Source organism: Panthera uncia, assembly GCF_023721935.1.
Source record: "Panthera uncia isolate 11264 chromosome A1 unlocalized genomic scaffold, Puncia_PCG_1.0 HiC_scaffold_17, whole genome shotgun sequence".
NCBI lineage: Eukaryota > Metazoa > Chordata > Mammalia > Carnivora > Felidae > Panthera > Panthera uncia.
Window position 1 is genome coordinate 41,371,029 of NW_026057577.1, and position 17,635 is coordinate 41,388,663.

The following is a 17,635-nucleotide window of genomic DNA, read 5'->3' on the forward strand; positions in this document are numbered from 1 at the left end:
ATTCACCCCCCCCCCTCCCCAGGAAAGACAGGAGGGAGTGGTGGGTAGGAACTGAGGCCTGAGGGAGAAGTGGGGTTGGTGACCTTCACAGACCTGCCCAGTTCATCAACACTGAATATGGCAGGCCTATCCCCTGAGGGTGCCCCGAAATCTGGGAGGGTGCTTTTGATTGTTACAAAGATAGCATTTAGTAAATCCAAATTTTGACAATCTAACTTCTAAAAGATTGACATTAACCATTTCCTATGCCACTCTAATGTACAGCCAATTTTGTAGAAATACAACTACTGAGTAAACTGGAAGAAAATCATACTTTCATGAGAAACTTTTTATCAGGAAACATTCTGAACTGTAGGCACTCCAAGGAGCTGTAGAAAATGGAAGACTTTTACGGGCAGAAGGGAGCAGGAACCAGGAAGTTAAACAATAAAGGGGGTTGGTTATTGCAAGGTTACTTACTCTTACAGGATGGCAGGGATCTATCTGGCAGATTACCTAACTAGTGCTGATCAGGTGACTCCCCATTCGTTTAAGATTTCATTTCTGGGAGGGTCAAATTTAATCAAGTTAAGTTTGCTTGGTGAGGTGGGACTTAGGATAAATGATACCATTTTGGGCCTGTGTTCTTATTGTTGTTTTTTCCTGTTTTTTGTTTTGTTTTGTTTTGTTTGTTTTTGAGTTTTTTGTTGTTGTTGTTTTTTAACAGTACAAACATATGACTATCCCATTATGCATTTCACTGAAACTGGAACTAAGCATTTACACACTGAATTGTGTTTTACTAGAAATTACTGTTTAGGGGGCAACACAAAATATTTGTGATTAACAAAAGGAGAAGGACATAGATAAGTGGAGTTGAGACCCAGTGGCCTAGTATAAGCTTTTCAGTTGGGGATCAATAGACTCCTTTCAGAATATGATGGACACCAGAAAACTTCCCATCCATGCATAACCACCCTGTGCTTTCGTATATGCAAATAGAGTCACTCTTCGGGGGATATTTTGAAGGTGAAGTAATGGAGGAGGATGTGCAAATAGTGTAATAAATAAGCTAGACTTGGTAGGGTGCAAACAGAAAACAACTCTATTCCTGCTCAGTCTTGGGCATTTAAACCCTCTCTCTAGGATGGTTCTTGTCTTTCCCAGGACAAAATCTCAGGCATATTCCATAGTATTTTCACCATCACTTTCAGATCATCTATATTCCAAACTGTCACCAATTCAAGTTCTCCCTTCCCTCAAACTTTAATCTTATAGGTTTTAAACCTTTGGTGGGGAAAGGGGTGTGGTCAGTGTCTTCCCTACTACTTTCCTGCCCTGAATTTCATTGCCTTCTCTTGTTTCATTGTTTCATTCATTGTTTAATCTGGTACTGATGTCCTCTAGATTGCATGCATTCCAAATGTTGATTCTCTCCCACACAGCTCTTTTCCAGGGATTTAGTAAACCCTTACCACTTTGAGAATTTCTTTTTCTTTTTTTAAGTTTATTTATTTTGAGAGAGTGTGTGCACATGCTGTCAGTGCAGAGCTGGATGTGGGGCTCCATCTTGCAACTGTGAGATCATGACCTGAGCTGAAATAAAATCAGACGCTCAACTGGCCGAGCCACCAAGATGCCCAACACTTTGAGAATTTCTGACCTTAAGAACTGTATTTGTGGGCTCCCCCTGGTTCCTCTAGGTGACCAGCCTTCCTTAGCTCGTGGTTTTCACAAAGAGTTTCTCCTTGACCAAACTCCAGCCAGGATCCTCTGAGCCTCTGAGGTGGAGAAAGTAGGCTTCAATCTTGATCTATAAAAACTTAAACAAACACTGACAGTTGCTAACATTCCAAAGCTACATCCCTAGGATGACAATAGCACTTAAAGTGCCTACCAGAGAAAACTCAATGTTGCCAAAAGAACTTACTGTGTGTTCTAGCCAACACTTAAAGATGGAACCCCTGTCTCCCACTCTCTGTGGAAAGGCAGAACTCTTAACTTTGATAAGGGCAAATTAACAAGCTCAAATGTGTTACACACAGGAAACCCACCCCCTCCCCAAACTTTTTGGGAGTTTTCATTTCCCTGATTGTATGGAGCCCCTGCTCTCCCCTCTCCCTTTTCCTTTATCCTCCCTTTATTTAACGTTTATTTATTTTTGAGACAGACAGAGACAGAGCATGAACAGGGGAGGGTCAGAGAGAGGGAGACACAGAATCTGAAACAGGCTCCAGGCTCTGAGCTGTCAGCACAGAGCCCTACGCGGGGCTCGAACTCACAGACCGCGAGATCATGACCAGAGCCGAAGTCGGCCACTTAACCGACTGAGCCACCCAAGTACCCCTCCTTTATCCTCCCTTTAAAATGCCAGTCACTTCTGTACAAATTGAAATTGAGTTCAGTTCACACAGGACTCTTTCCCCTGTTGCGATACTATATAACTGATTAAAATTTGTCCTTACCATTTTTATCGCGTCTAGCTTTGTCTGTCTTTGATAGTTTCCAGGGGTTTCCAATAATCTACCTCTCCGCTGACATAACCACAACCTTCAAGTGTTCCTCTTGGGTAAGTCCAGCCTGTTTATCTGAGTCCATATATGGCTCATGCATCTATACCACCAAACTTTGGATGCGGGCCTTTCCCAACACAGCCTGCTTGCTTAGCTCTTTTGTCAGAAAAGCAGGCCATCACAGTCTTGAGACTTTCAGACCAGAGTCAGGTGTCCTGTCTTCCAAACTGCCCTCTTCATTACCTTAGGAATAGACTAAGCACCCTCCTCCTTTTGCCCATTGCCTAGGGTGTTTGGGGAGCTTGGAGAACCTCAGTACAATAATACAGTGGGTGTTTGATATTCATTTCCTTTCCTTCCTAGAATCTAATTCTGACTCATACAAATATAGATGGACTCATTGGTATCTTACTCTTTGTTGCATCCTCAGCATTTACCTGGTGCCTAGGTCACAGTGAGCTTTATATCTATTTGTTTAATGGCAGAATGACCACGCCATTGGAAAGTACACTTTATGTAAGTTAAAGAAAAGAACCACAAAGAAAATGCTGAGTAAGGTTATTTTCCTGTTTTAGTTTTCTTGCTCATCCAGTTTTATTTTCTCATTGCAATTCTACTTTTCTCTCACTCTTTGAGTCACCAGCATCTTTCCCTCAAAGTGGGAAATTACCTTCCTTCACTACCTATTCATTCTGCACTTCTAAAAGTTTGGGTGAATTCATCCTTCACAGTAGGAAAGAATACTAACTGTAAGGAGACTTCCCAGAATCTTTCTCAGATTCCCTTTTCATTCTGTTGAAGTGAAAAGAGCTTCTGCCCTGGATGATAGAGGAAAATTGGATAGGATAAATTGTTTCCTTTTCAATTTATTTTCCACAAAAGGGATCCTGCTTTAAACGGAAACTTATTTATAGATAGAATAAGTGGATTTGATTTTTCTTTGGGCTAGCCATAGTGTCGATACAAAGGACAGAAAAACACCAGAAGTGTTACGCTTACCCCATTGGTTGTTTCAGGTAGCCAGCTTCTTTACTAGAAACTGAAAATCTGTCACAGATGACTTTGAATATCATGGATGAAAGAAAACATTGCATAGTATCAATCACCTTACAGGACAAAGACCCTGAATTTGTAGGTACTCCTTGGACAGAAAGGGACAGAAACCCAACACAAACTAATAAACAATAAAGGGATTTATTTGCTTACATTTGCTTATATATGAATATATATACGAATACATACACACACACACATATACATGTTTTGTTTTGTTTTACAAAAACAGTCCTCTTTAAACTCCTTCCAAGTTTGAGGATTTACCAGATGGCAATCCCTTATACTCCTTGGTTATCCATTCCAGTATTTAATAAATTTTTCCCCTTCAAAATCATCTCCTTATTTCTAGTGAAAATCATTCATGTTTTAATTTATAAACACATTTATTTTGTTGTAATCTTGATAGTGATGTCAAACAGCAGTAACAAACATTGCTTTAATAACATTACGGCTTGGAAAAAGAGAAAATTAGAAAGAAAAAGGAAAGAAAATCAAGGAGGAAAAGACACAAATAAAATACATGCAAAGTAACTCCAAGAGTAAAGAAAATAGTTCTAAGATAACAGTAGCCTTAGTTGTCATGAGTGAGTGCTGGAGATGACTGAAGTTAACAATGGTGCCTGGAGTTAATAGGGGTGCCTGGATGGCTCAGTTGATTAAGTGGCTTACTCTTAATCTCGGCTCAGGTCATGATCTCACGGTTTCATGAGTTCGAGCATTGCTTCAAGGTTTGTGCTGACAGCATGGAGCTTGCTTGGGATCCTCTCTCTTCTTCTCTCTGCCCCACACCCCACCCTGCTTACACTGTCTGTCTCTCTCAAAAATAAATAAATAAACTTAAAAAAAAAGAACCCACAATGGGATATAGAGCTTATTATGGAAACTTCGCCAAGTTGTATTTCTTTCCCATTGGATTTTGTGGTTTAAGATTTGTACCCACTACATATCCCAAACTGAACTCATGATTACGTCTTCCACTTAACCTATTTCTCTGCCTCTGTCTCCTAGCTCAAGGAATGCCACCAGCATCAACTCAAGGGTTTAAATGGGAAACTCCATTTAATCTTGGATTTTTTTTCTTGCTCTATCTTCACAAACATTTAAACATAACATTCTATGTATCCACTCTTGAATCTCTTCACATCTCTCCCTCCCCACTCACTCACACATTTCTCATGAAATCTAGAGTCCAGTGGGTGAGGCATATATCCAAACAATAACCATATAAATAACCGCTTAATTTGTAATTAAATAATTTATCATTTATAATTATGTTCAGTGCTAAGGAGGGATCAGGGTATCAAAGAAGGCTACCTAAGGAAGTGACATTTAGGCTAAGACTTTAAAGCTTGTAAGAACTGGTGGTTGAAAATGGGGGAGCATATGTGTTCCAGCCAGAAGGAACAGTCTGTGTGATAACCCTTCTCACAATTGTATGTGTTAGAAACAAAATGGAGGATAATTATGATGTGTAGGAGAAACTGAAAGATGGTTAGGCTGGTCTCAGCCACCATCACCTTTCATTTGGATTACTGCAATAGCCTCTTACCTTCTTTCTCTTCCTGGAGTCTCATTTCCTTAATGTTTTCAGAGGATCACAAGCAGCCTCCTTGTAAAGTATGAATCTTATCATAACTCTCTCTTACTTAAAATACATTAGTCTCCCCTTACCTAGAGGGAGTAAGTTCTAACAACTCCGTGGATGCCTGAAACCACAGATAGTACCACACTTTATATGTTTTTTTCCTATACATACATACCTATGATAAAGTTTAATTTTTTTAAGTTTAATTTATAAATTAGTGACAGTAGATTAACAACAATAAATCATAATAAAATAGAGCAATTATAACAATATACTTAGTCCCTGAACAACAGGATTAGGGGTGCTGACCACCTAGTCAAAAATTCGCATATAACTTTTGACTCCCCCAATATTTAGCTAATAGCTTAGCGTTGACCAGAACCTTACCGAGAAAAGTCAATTAATGTATATTTTGTGTATTATTACATACTGTATTCTTACAATAAAGCAAGCTAGAGAAAAGAAAGTGTTAAGAGAATCATAAGGAAAAGAAAATACATTTACTGTACTGTACTTATATAAAAAAAAAAAAACCCTCACGTATAAGTGGACCTACACAGTTCAAACCAATGTTTTTCAAGGGTCAACTGTATATATAAAAAAAGTTATTTGAAAGTGATCTCTCTCAAAATATCTTATTGTACTGTACTTACCCTTCTTGTGGTGATGTGAGATGATAAAATGCCTCTGTGAGGAGATGAAATGAGGTGAAGGACACAGGCATTGTGACGTGGAGTTAGGCTACTACTGACCTTCTGATGATACATCAGAGGATCCTCTACTTCCGGATCCTGGTTTACTGTGAGTAACTGAAACCTTGGAAAGCAGAACTGCAGATAAAGGGGCACAAAATGTAAAAGACTCTCCAAACGCTTCAGAATAAACATGTGATCTTCGTAGCAGAGGGTCAAAGCCCTTTTATTATGGTCTCTGTGTTGTTTTCTAGCCCTCTCTCATGGTTCCCAGCACCCTGTATGGTGGCAGTCGCTTCTCTTTGCATCTTTGTAAATGCCGTGTTCTGGCTTATTTTCATCCTTTTCTCCTGGAAGTCTGTTTGACTCATCAGACTTAGTTTTTTCTTTTTCTTTCAAAGTACTCTCCACACCCAATGTGGGGCTCAAACTCATGATCCTAAGACCTTGATACCAAAGATCATATGCACTACTGACTAAGCCAACTAGGCACCCCCATCAGACTCAGTTTTTAAGGCTTCTTCTTGGAAAGACATGTCATAGCACTCTATGCATGCCTCTAACAGCACTTGGCACAGTCTTAAAGTTCATTCACTCAACAAATAACATTGAGTGGTTACTATTACTAGGCCCTGCTCTAGACACTGGAGGAACAGGCAGCGAACAAAATAGATATTATGTCAGCTTCATCTCTCAGGCTGTAAGAATCTGGAGGACAGATGGTGTGTGTGTGTGTGTGTGTGTGTGTGTGTGTGTGTGTGTGTGTATGTGTGTATTTTAAGTTTATTTATTTATTTTTGGTGGGTGAGAGGGGCAGAGAGACAGGGAGAGAGGGAATCCCTAGTGGGCAGGGCACCCGACTTAGGGCATGAACTCACAAACTGTGAGATCATGACCTGACCCAAAATAGAGTTGGATGATTAACAGACTGAGCCTCCCAGGCACCCCGGACAGATTGTGTCCTAATCATTCCTATACCCTCAATAAATAGCATAGCAACAGCACCTAGTATAATAAATCTGAACTGACCTGCGCTAGGATTCAAGCCCAGGCCTAACTCTAAAGCTCAGGATGTTTCCAGTACTATGTGGAATCAAGATTAATCTGAGTCTATTAAAGTAAAAATAGTAGCAGTATTAAGAAAATGGCAGCATGGATCACAACTAACTGGGACCTGGTTCATCATAAATACTAGTAAATGATGTTATTTTGCCAAATCTTCCTTAAAACTACCATCGTTGGCTTAATGACTTACCCACTGGCATTTATCATAATTTTTCTACCACTTACTTCTTTTTCCTTTCCAAACACACTCTAAATTCAGAAACATTACTATATGGTTTATAGGAGGAAAAAGTAGATGCAATTAAATGTCTTTCCAGAAGACACTGGTTAAATAAGATAAGGTGAATTCTTTCAATGGATTATTACATAATTCTTAAAAATAGTAAGTATCAAGTATACTGACATGGAAAGATGTCCATATATTATTAAGTTGAAAAACAAATTACAGAATAGTATATATAAATCAATTTTATTAAATATATGTTTCTATGTATAGAAAAAATCTACAAGGATGGGGCGCCTGGGTAGTTTAGTCAGTTAAGCATCTGACTTCAGCTCAGGTCATACTCTCACGGTTTGTGAGTTCAAACCCTGCGTGGAGCTCTGTGCTGACAGCGCCAAGCCTGGAGCCTGCTTTGAGTTCTGTGTGTCCCTTTCTCTCTGTCCCTCCCCCACTCACACTCTCTCTTAAAAATGAATAAACATTTAAAAAATTTTTTAAAAAAGAAAAAATCTAGAAGGATCACAACAAACTTCACAAAAGTTTCACTCTAGAGGTATAGTTGGACTTTACTTCTAATTTATATACTTTTTAAGTATTCGAATATTTTTAAGTGTATGTTATTTTCATAATTAAAAGGAAGAAAAAGGTTAAAGTATAATCAAATATGCTCTCATGATATAAACCATTATTTTATTTATTAATATTATTAAAAAAATTTTTTTTAACGTTTAGTTTTTTGCGAGAGATGGGGGGAGAGAGAGACAGACAGAGTGTGAGCAGGGGAGGGGCAGAGAAAGAGAGGGAGACAGAATTCTAAGTAGGTTCCAGGATCTGAGCTGTCAACACAGAGCCCAACTCGGGGCTCAAACTCACGGACCACGAGATCATGACCTGAATTGAAGTAGCATGCTTAACCTACTGAGCCACCTCTGCTGCCCTATTATTTTTAATATTTATTTATTTTTGAGAGACAGAACATGAGCCGGGGAGGGGCAGAAGAGGGGACAGAGGATCCAAAGTGGGCTCCGCGCTGACAGCAGTGAGCCTGATGTGGAGCTCGAATCCATGAACCATGAGATTACAACCTGCGCTGAAGTCAGATGCTCAATGCTCAACCGACTGAGCCACCTAGGAGCCCCACCACTTTAATTCCTATGAATTTTAATAAAAGCCAGTTAGTGTGAACACAGTTACTAGTCTCAGTAAAGTTGGAGTGATCTATAATCTCTACTCCTAAAACTTAAAGGCTTCCTAAAGTATCAAAACTAGAAATTTTCAGGTTTTACTTCCATCTCTGATATTGTTTGATTGGCTTTTGTGTCATTTAACTTCTGTCTATATCTCTATATGCCAATTAGGTAATTAGACTTAGTGTTATGGGAGGCATTAATGCATTTAAGTAGAATGGTTTGGAAGGGCTGCCACTCAGTTGCACTTGGGAAGCTACTGACTGATTCAATAAAGTTTCTGATGTACGTGATGCATTTCCTTTCATAAAATGGGTGTTCAGAGTCAAAAGTGGAGGATGCTATCTAAAAATGAACTTGGAAACCTCAGAGAATAAATATGAAGGAAATCTGGCCATGGAGAATATTCCAAAGCAGTGTCCCACATGTTTATTGTACCTAGAATGAAAAGGTAGCAAAGTAAACCAGTCTGGATTCAGCTTCTCCTCAGATTACACAATTCATGACAAGGTGAGGCAACAGGGGCAATTACACCTCCAGGGTTTTTTGTATTCCATTCCGGAAATGATAAAGGATACAACATATTGAAATCGAACACAAATCTTTTTTAAAAACTGTAAAATGTGGTTTTTTTACCTCATCTACAACCATTTACATGCTTATATTCCTGCTGTAGGTGTAAAACTGTTAAAGCTGTGTAAGAGAAGGCTGTGTTTTGGAAGTCACATATTGGGAGAGAACATTTTAAAACTTTTGCTGGTAATTTGTGCTCATGCTAATGGTGTTCCTCCACACCTCCTGGTACAGAGTGGGGAGCACAGAAGTGGACATGCCAATAAGGGAAACTGGGCCACCCATAACTGAAGCCTGGAGGAATATTTGTCAACGTACGTATCTGCTTTAAGAAGTAACTGTTGGGCTTCCTGTTTTTATATTATTTTTGTTTTATTTATTTAATTTTATATTTATTATTATATTTTATAAGTAACATGTTATTTATGTAATATATATTATGTATTTTTATAAATAATATATTATATATAATTATATATATTATATTATTTATTATTATATGACTTATTTTATATTATTTTGTTTGTATTTTTGTCTCCCTGTTTTTATATTATTTTTGTTTCCTTTCCCTTATGTTCATCTGTTTTGACTCTTAGATTCCTCATATGATATAAAAACAGGGAGAGGGACAAAACATAAGAGACTCTTAAATATGGAGAACAAACAGAGGGTTACTGGAGGGGTTGTGGGAGGCGGTATGGGCTAAATGGGTAAGGGGCATTAAGGAATCTACTCCTGAAATCATTGTTGCACTATATGCTAACTAATTTGGATGTAAATTAAAAAAAAAAAAAAAAAAAAAAAGAAGTAAGTGTTGGGGCACCTGGGTGGCTCAGTTGGTTAAGCGTCTGACTTCAGTCCAGGTCATGATCTCATGGTACTTGAGTTCAAGCCCTGCATCAGGCTCTGTGCTACCAGCTCAGAGCCTGGAGCCTGCTTCTGATTCTGTGTCTCTCTCTCTGCCCCTCCCCTGATCACGCTCTGTCTCTGTCTCTGTCTCTGTTTCTCTCTCTCAAAAATAAGTAAAACAGGGGCACCTGGGTGGCTCAGTCAGTTGAACGTCCGACTTCTGCTCAGATCATGATCTCGCGGTCTGTGAGTTCGAGCCCCGCATCGGGCTCTGTCCTGACAGCTCAGAGCCTGGAGCCTGTTTCGGATTCTGTGTCTCCTTCTCTATCTGCCCCTCTCCCGCTCATGCTGTCTCTCTCTCTGTGTCAAAAATAAATAAACATAAAAAAATTTTTTTTAAATAAGTAAAACATTAAGAAAAATCAAAGAAGTGTCAATTTTCTCATCAAAAGGGAGAAAATCTTGATAATTTAAATTTATAATCACAGAGGAAACCTTAATAGAATCAGGAGTATTTTCTGATGGTAAGAAGGTCAGAAAAGTTGATCAAAAATATAATCATCCTTATTGTGTTAAAAATAAAGACATCATACAACTAGCATAAACTGTTTTAAATTAGGAAATCAAATCTTACATTAGTCTTTAAAATGGAATATAGACAAAATGAAGACTTTTTAAAATATGGGGAATTTTAGAACATACAAAATAAAAAATGGACACAAAACCATATATATGGGGTGCCGGGGTGCCTCAGTTGGTTAAGTTTATGGCTCTTGATATTGACTCAGGTCGTGATCTCATGGTGGTGAGATGGAACCCCGTGCTTTTGGCTCTGTGCAGAGCATGGAGCCTGCTTGGGATATTCTCTCTCTCTGTCTCTCGTTCTCTCTCTGCTTTTCCCCTCCCCTGCTCATGCTTTCTCTCAAACAAATAAATAAACAAACAAAGACCATGCAACTCTTGATCTTAGGGTCATGAGCTCAAGCCTCATGCTGGATATAGAGATTACATAAATAAATAAATAAATAAATAAATAAATAAATAAAATTAAGAAAATTATTTTTAAAATGTTTTTATTTTCATTAACCAGTCTTTCCTCCAACCAGGTAGTATTTATGGAGTACTTACCCTGTGCCCAGTTTTGTGCCAGGTTTTGGGGACACAACAGGAACAAAACAGGTATGGGCTCTTGCCTTACGAAATCCAGTGAGGAGAGGGACCCATTAAATGGATCAGTACAAAATTGTGAAACGTGCTAGGCAGAAAGAGTAGCATGCAAATGTATTTTTTTTTATGATACCAAAGAGAAAACCTTTGTGAGTTTCCGATTTTTTCCAAGTTAGGTGGTTGAGCCTCAACTCAGACTGTCTGTCAATCACCAGAGTGTAATAGCAGGACCACAATCTGTAGTCAACAGAGAACAAGAGAGGACCTCTGCACCTAGGCAGTGACCTCAAACAGGTCAGGCTGTGTGGGTGCATGGGAACAGGAGCTGAGTGGGGTATGGATGCTTCAGTCATCTGTCTGCCAGTTATATTTATTGAGGACCTTCTATGGATTGAGCATTGTTTTAGGGACAGGTAATGAATGGAATAAGGGTCTCACCATCTAGAAAGAGGGACACACAGGAGAATAAATAGTGATACAAGTGAGTGTAAATCCATGTGAGAGTCCAGAGAAGGAAGTTCTGAGCTTTACCTGATTGTGGTTTACTTGAGTGTTATTTGAACAAGGTTTCCAGGTATTAGAAATAAGAATTTGCAAAGCAGAGAGTGGGGAAGAGAAAGGCAATCTAGTTAAAGGGAATAATATTTGCATAGAATGTTCAAGAACAAGGGAAATTCTGAGAACTGCAGTTAGTATGAGGCTAAAACAAAGACTAAAGGTAGGGAGGTGGTACATTGAACAAATATTGCAGACTTTACATCGCGGCTGAAACTTTGCTAATTGCTATGAATAAAGAAGGAAAAGATATAATTTCTGCTTTCAAGGATATTTTGAATTCAGTGGTAGAAATAAGTAAGAAAATTGGCAATAAGAATCTAGGGTAATAAGTGTAGGAAAAATGCTAAGGAAGTTCCTGCACACCCTTTAAGGCTCAAGGTAGAAGTAGGAATGGATAGATAATTAATCAAAGGGGTACGCACAGGATTGTACAATGGGAACACAGAAAAGGGACTTTGGATATAATTTTGAATGATTCAAGGTTTCCTACACAAATATTTCATTACATTCTTCAATTGTTGCAGATCACTGCATAATTAAATTTTATGTATTTATTTTTTTATTTATTTAAAAAAATTTTTATTTATTATTTTTGAGAGAGAAAGAGACAGACAGAGAGCAAGCAGGGAAGGGGCAGAGAGAGAGGGAGACACAGAATCAGACGCAGGCTCCAGGTTCTGAGTGCTCAGGACAGGGCCCAATGCAGGGCTCGAACACACAGACCACGAAATCATGACTTGAGCTGTAGTTGGCCGCCCAACCAAACTACTGAGCCACCCAGGTGCCCGAAATTTTTTAAAAATAAACTTTATTTTAGAGAGTGAGAGAGAGAGAGTGAGCTGGGAAGAGGGGCAGAGGGAGAGAGAGAATTTTAAGCAGGTTCCACGCTCAGCCCAATCAGGGCTCGATCCCACTACCCTGGGATCTTGACCCGAGGCAAAATCAAGAGTCAGACACTCAACTAAATAAGCCACCCTGGTGCCCCAAGTAATTAAGTTTTAAACATTAAATTACTCTAAAATAGTATATTCAAATAGCACAACAATGAATAAAATAAAGAATTTAATGAACATTAAAGAATTATTTTTTAGGCATCATGATGATGATGAAGCTACACTTTTATCTCTTAACAAAACATATTGAACATCTCTGACAGTGTATTATAGGTCTACCTTATTTTTTTTTAAGAGCTGTATTCTGTTACATCAAAGTGCTTTACTTTTTGTTTTAAGAGACAGCAAGAGAATCTTTTTTTTTTTTTTTAATATTTATTCATTTTTGAGAGACAGAGAATGAGTGGGGGAGGGGCAGGGAGAGGGAGACACAGAATCCCAAGCAGGCTCCAGGCTCTGAGCCGTCAGCACAGAGCCCAACGTGAGGCTCAAACCCATGAACTGTAAGATCATGACCTGATCTGAAGTCAGATGCTTAACCAACTAAGCCACCCAGGTACCCCAATGAGAGATAGAATCTTAACCAGGCTCCATGCCTGATGTGGGGCTTGATCTCACGAGTGACCAGGATATCATGACCTGAGCTGAAATCACAAATTGGATACTTAACCAACTGAGCTACCCAGAAACCCTTTTACCTTAGTTTTTTGCACCAGTATTCTGTTGGCAGATGTTAGGTTTCTTAGTTTTCTCTGTTACAAATAAGTTGGAAATGTTTATATATCACTGTATATTTGGGCTAACATTAATTTGGAGCAAGTTATTTAATCTCTTTGTGGCTGATATCTATAACATCATTGAGAGAATTATCAAACTCATTTAATTAAACTCTCTTGCACAGAGCTAAAGAAATGTTCTCCTGAACTACTATATTTATTAATAAACTAATTATGTGATAAATCCTTTTAGTTTTCAGTAAATGAATAAAATAAAATAATGGAAAACATGCTGGTTGGAGACAGGTTCTTGTATTTAATTGTTCAATTTGCTTTTTAAAAACTGATTAGAAAAGTAACATAACCTCTTATCAAGTCTAAATAATAAAAATAAAGATCCTCTATCATTCTGCCACCTAGAACTAAGCACAGTCAACATTTTTGTAATATTCAGTCAGATTTTCTCAAATGGTACATACTTTATTTTACCAAAAATGGGACATTAGTTTTATAATCTACCTTTTCTCTTTCTTTCTTTCTGTATTACTACCTTTTATTTTTGTTATTGGTATGCTGTGAATAAAAACGTTTTTTGGATGGTAGGCTGTGAAATTTATTTCATATGACCATTAAAAAATGTTTTTTTTATTTTGGTGGGGGGGAAGGGCAGAGTGAGAGAGAGAGAATCCCAAGCAGGGTCCACCCTCAACTCTGAGCCCCAGTCCAACTCGGGGCTTGATTTCATGACCATGAGATCATTACCTGAGCTGATATCAAGAGTCAGATGCCTAAGTTACTGAGCCACCCAAGCGGCCCCTATCCCCCACCCCCTTTTCCTTCCACAAAAAAGCACATCATCATGTTTGTTTGTTTAAGTAATCTCTATACCCAATGTGGGGTTTGAACTCATCCAAAGATCAAGAGTTGCATGCTCTACTGACTGAGCCATTCAGGTGGCCCTACACCATCCTTTTTAATGGCTTTGTATTCTATACATGGTTGTCCAAAATTTATTTACTCAGTCTCTTTATTTATAGGAATTTAGGTTGTTTCCAATTTTTTTTGTAGTTATAAGCAATTTATCACAGAGTATCTTTATAAATTGTTGGAAACCTTTCCCATTATTTTATTAAAATTGATTCTAAGATGTAGAATAGCTGGGCAAAGTGTATCTTTAAAAATTTTTTTTTTAAATGTTTGTTCATTTTTGAGAGAAAGAGAGCTGGGGGGGGGGGGGTGGCAGAGAGAGAGGCAGACATAGAATCCCAAGCCTGGATGTGAGGCTGGAACCCATGAACCTTGAGATCATGACCAGAGCCAAAGTCAGAAGCTTAACTGACTGAGCCACCCAGGCACCCCAGCGCAAAGTGTATCTTAAAGATTTTTTTTTTAAATGAAAGCCAAACTATCTTCCAGAAATGCTGTATAGATTTTGATTCTTGATATGTTTAATGCAATTATGGTTATCTATTCCTTATATCCTCATCTAGGTTTTATTCTTTTAATGTCATTGCCAATCTAATAGGTGAAAAGTAGTATCTCATTGTTAGCTTTATTTTCATTTTAATGATTTCTAGTGAGGTAGAGTATCTTTCCTTTAAAAAATTTTTTTCTTATCATTTATTTATGTTTGAGAGAGAGAGACAGAGGGAGAGACACAGAGTGCAGGTGGGGGAGATGCAAAGAGAGGGGGAGACACAGAATCCTAAGTAGGCTCCAGGCTCTGAGCTGTCAGTACAGACCCAGACACGGGGCTCAATCCCACGAACCGTGACATCATGACCTGAGCCAAAGTCAGACGCTTAACCGACTGAGCCCCCCAGGCTTCCCAGAACATATTTTCTTATAATTTCTGACACACACATTACCAACTTGTTTTTGTCCTTTGACTTTCTAAGAGTTAGTATAGTTATCTTTCATGATTTGTAAAAGCTCTTGATATGTAAATATAATATCAGATATTAAGGTAGTGACTATGTATGTACAATTAAATATTAAGCAGTTTGTCATTTTATTTTTCCATTGTTTCTCCATTTTATTTTTCAACTTTATGTCTTTTGCCATAGGACAGGCAATTTGTGGATGTTCTATTATCAATTTTTTCTGTTGTTTTTACTTATACTGAAGCTGTGTAGTGTAAAGAATATGGATTAAGACTTTAGCAAATTTTAGAGGTACAGCCAAGCTGGTGGCGCTCAGCTTCCATGTACTGCAAGCTTAAACGTTACTTAACCTGAACCAGTTTTCCTCAACTGCAAAACGTGGCAAATAACACCCATTTCATAAGCTGGTATAAAGACAAAGTGCCTGGCACAGATAAGATATACAGCATGTGTTAATTGTCTTTTCTTTGCTCTCGGTAAGGTATTAATTGCCCAAAGTGTCTATTTCCCCGATGCAAACTAAACTAGAAGGTTGGGAGGTGAAATTTTTGTTGAATTTACATTCAAACATTCTTTCAGAGAGCTTTTAGAAGCCGTCCATTAAACTACAAATCCCATAATGCATATAAAAGGACTATAAAGTTACTGTGTATGAAGGCTTTGTGGCTTGGGGGAGTGCAGAGAGCCAACGACTTAATTACTGGAATTTCTCTGGTTGAGACACCTCCCTTAACATTGTCCCTTAAACACATGTGATTACTTTCATTCCTCTTAGAAAGCTAACTTCACAGGTTTCAAAGTAAGCCTCCTGTTACAAAGGGGGAAAGTATCGCAACTAGGTAACTGTGAATACCATTAAATTCATTAAAAAAAAATTGTGTGGGGTGTGCCGGCCAGAGACAGCGTTGAAATAATTCTCACCTCATGTAGACTTAGCAGAAGGAAAAATGATTATAGCACGATTACATCTAGTAGCCATTTTTACCCTTTAAGAATCTGAGCTTAGTACCCACCGAGTTAGTCCCCTTTCTTCAGCCACTGGACTCCGGTACAAATTGTTTATGTCTGACACACTCATATTTGCATTCGATGATGGATCCATTGCTTCAGGGCGCCCAATTAGCCCTGTGCCTGCACCACCAGCGTTCCGCCCGCGCAGGGCTGTGTACAGGGCTGTGTACAGGCTGTGTACAGGCTGTGTGATCTCCCTTCCGCCCGGGCCCGAGCGCGGTACCAGGCGAGGGGCGCGCGCCGCGGCTCCTCCGAGCGTCCAGCCCGGGAAGACGCCGTTGCGCGCGCCACTACAGCTCGTGCGGCCGCTTCCCGGCTCAGCCTTCTCCCCTCACCCGCTCGGTGGCCCCACCATCAGAGCCTCCGGGGCGGCCCCGGGTGGGGGAGGGGCGGGAGGAGGGGCTCCTCAGGGAGCGGCGGGGAATTCCCCCTTCCACCGAACGTTCCCGATTGTTCACCGTCCTCACGTCAGCAGCAGGGGGTAATCCCCGACTCCAGCTGCTCTTGACGTCACTGCGCGGAGCCACCGCCCCCCACGCGCCCCTACCTCCGGGGCTTCCTCGACGCCCCGCCCCCAGACGTAGCCACGCCCCATTCCCCTCCCCCCAGTCGCCCCACGTAGAGGGCGGAGCTTCTTCGGCCGGGGCGTGAGCGGTTGCTTGGGCCAGAAGGTTCTCTGGTGGAGGCGCTCCTCCTGCTGCCCCGCCCAGTAGGTTCGTTCGCAGCGCTTCTTCCACACCCTTTCTCCCTCCTCCTTCTCCTCGCCCCGCCTTTTCCCTCCCTTCTCTTCAACCCGTCTAGTTCCTTCCCTGCCTCGCCACCTTCCACGATCTCGCGAGACTTGACCCAGAACATTGCGGATCGGGTCGGCGCCATTTTGGGACTGAGACTGGTTGTGGGGGAGGGAAAAGCGGCAAAAGGGGATTATTCAAAGTACCGAAAACCTTCTCTCGGGATCGAGCGCAGCGGCACCCCCAGGCCAGGGGCACCTCTGGTGTGGCAGAAGGTAACAGCGTCTTCCGTGCTCCGCGCTGGAGTCTGGGGGAGGAAGGGGGTGCCCGTGTCGGCGTTGGGGTTTGAGGGGTCGGGAGCGGCGTTGGCGGCGCGAGGTGTGAGGCTGCCCTCGGACGCGGTGTGGGGGGTGGAGGAGAGCAAGGAGGGGGACGGAAAGACGGCGCCGAGAGGCCTCTATATGTTTATTTACTGGGCCCCCATGAGGCGGGGGTGGCGGTTGTGGCGAGGGGGTGGGTGGTTGAGACTTGGTGGCTGGGGGGATGTTTGGCGGAGGCTCAGAACGGGTCCGACGCCCTCCGTGCTCGGTCTTCCTTCCTCCGGCCTCTCGCACACGCCCGCCTCCTTTGGCACTACTGCTCCTCTTAGCTGAGGGAGTCGAGGCCGAGTTGTGGCCTTCGGTTGTTTTCTTCAGTAGCGCGCCCGCTTTCCGCCTCTCCCCGGTCTGTGGCACTAGCTGTGTACTGAGTCCAGTGCTACCATGTCCCCCCGAGTCCTGTGGGGCCTGAAGGGACCTATTCTGTTTTTGGAGAGAACCACTCTTAACGTGATTTACGAGAAGGGTTGAGTACCTACCACCCCCTCAGTGTTGGGAGAAACCTGTTTTCTTAATTCAAGGAAATGGGGACCGACACGTTTCTCCCACAGTTGCCCTCAGAAGCCAGGGAAGTCTC

The 17,635-nt window shown here is 40.7% G+C and overlaps 1 protein-coding gene and 1 long non-coding RNA gene across 8 annotated transcripts in view; one reads left to right on the top strand and one right to left on the bottom strand.

Annotated features, from left to right (window-relative positions):
* Positions 1 to 16,105, bottom strand: part of LOC125935649 (uncharacterized) — a 121,230-nt gene extending 105,125 nt beyond the window's left edge. For 4 of the 6 annotated variants that reach the window (XR_007461732.1, XR_007461728.1, XR_007461729.1 and 1 more), the window contains exons 1-2: positions 15,953 to 16,105; positions 5,787 to 5,963 (exon numbers count right to left, since the gene is read on the bottom strand). This is a non-coding gene — a long non-coding RNA (uncharacterized LOC125935649). The other 2 variants (XR_007461731.1, XR_007461733.1) reach the window with 2 other exon arrangements.
* Positions 16,106 to 16,697: 592 nt separating this feature from the next.
* GPBP1 (GC-rich promoter binding protein 1) overlaps positions 16,698 to 17,635 on the top strand; it is a 75,511-nt gene continuing 74,573 nt past the window's right edge. Inside the window, exon 1 of one of the 2 annotated variants that reach the window (XM_049649487.1) lies at positions 16,698 to 16,956. The gene's annotated coding sequence lies outside the window, so the exon portion shown is untranslated. The remainder of the gene's footprint in view (positions 16,957 to 17,635) is intronic. The other variant, XM_049649488.1, reaches the window with a different exon arrangement.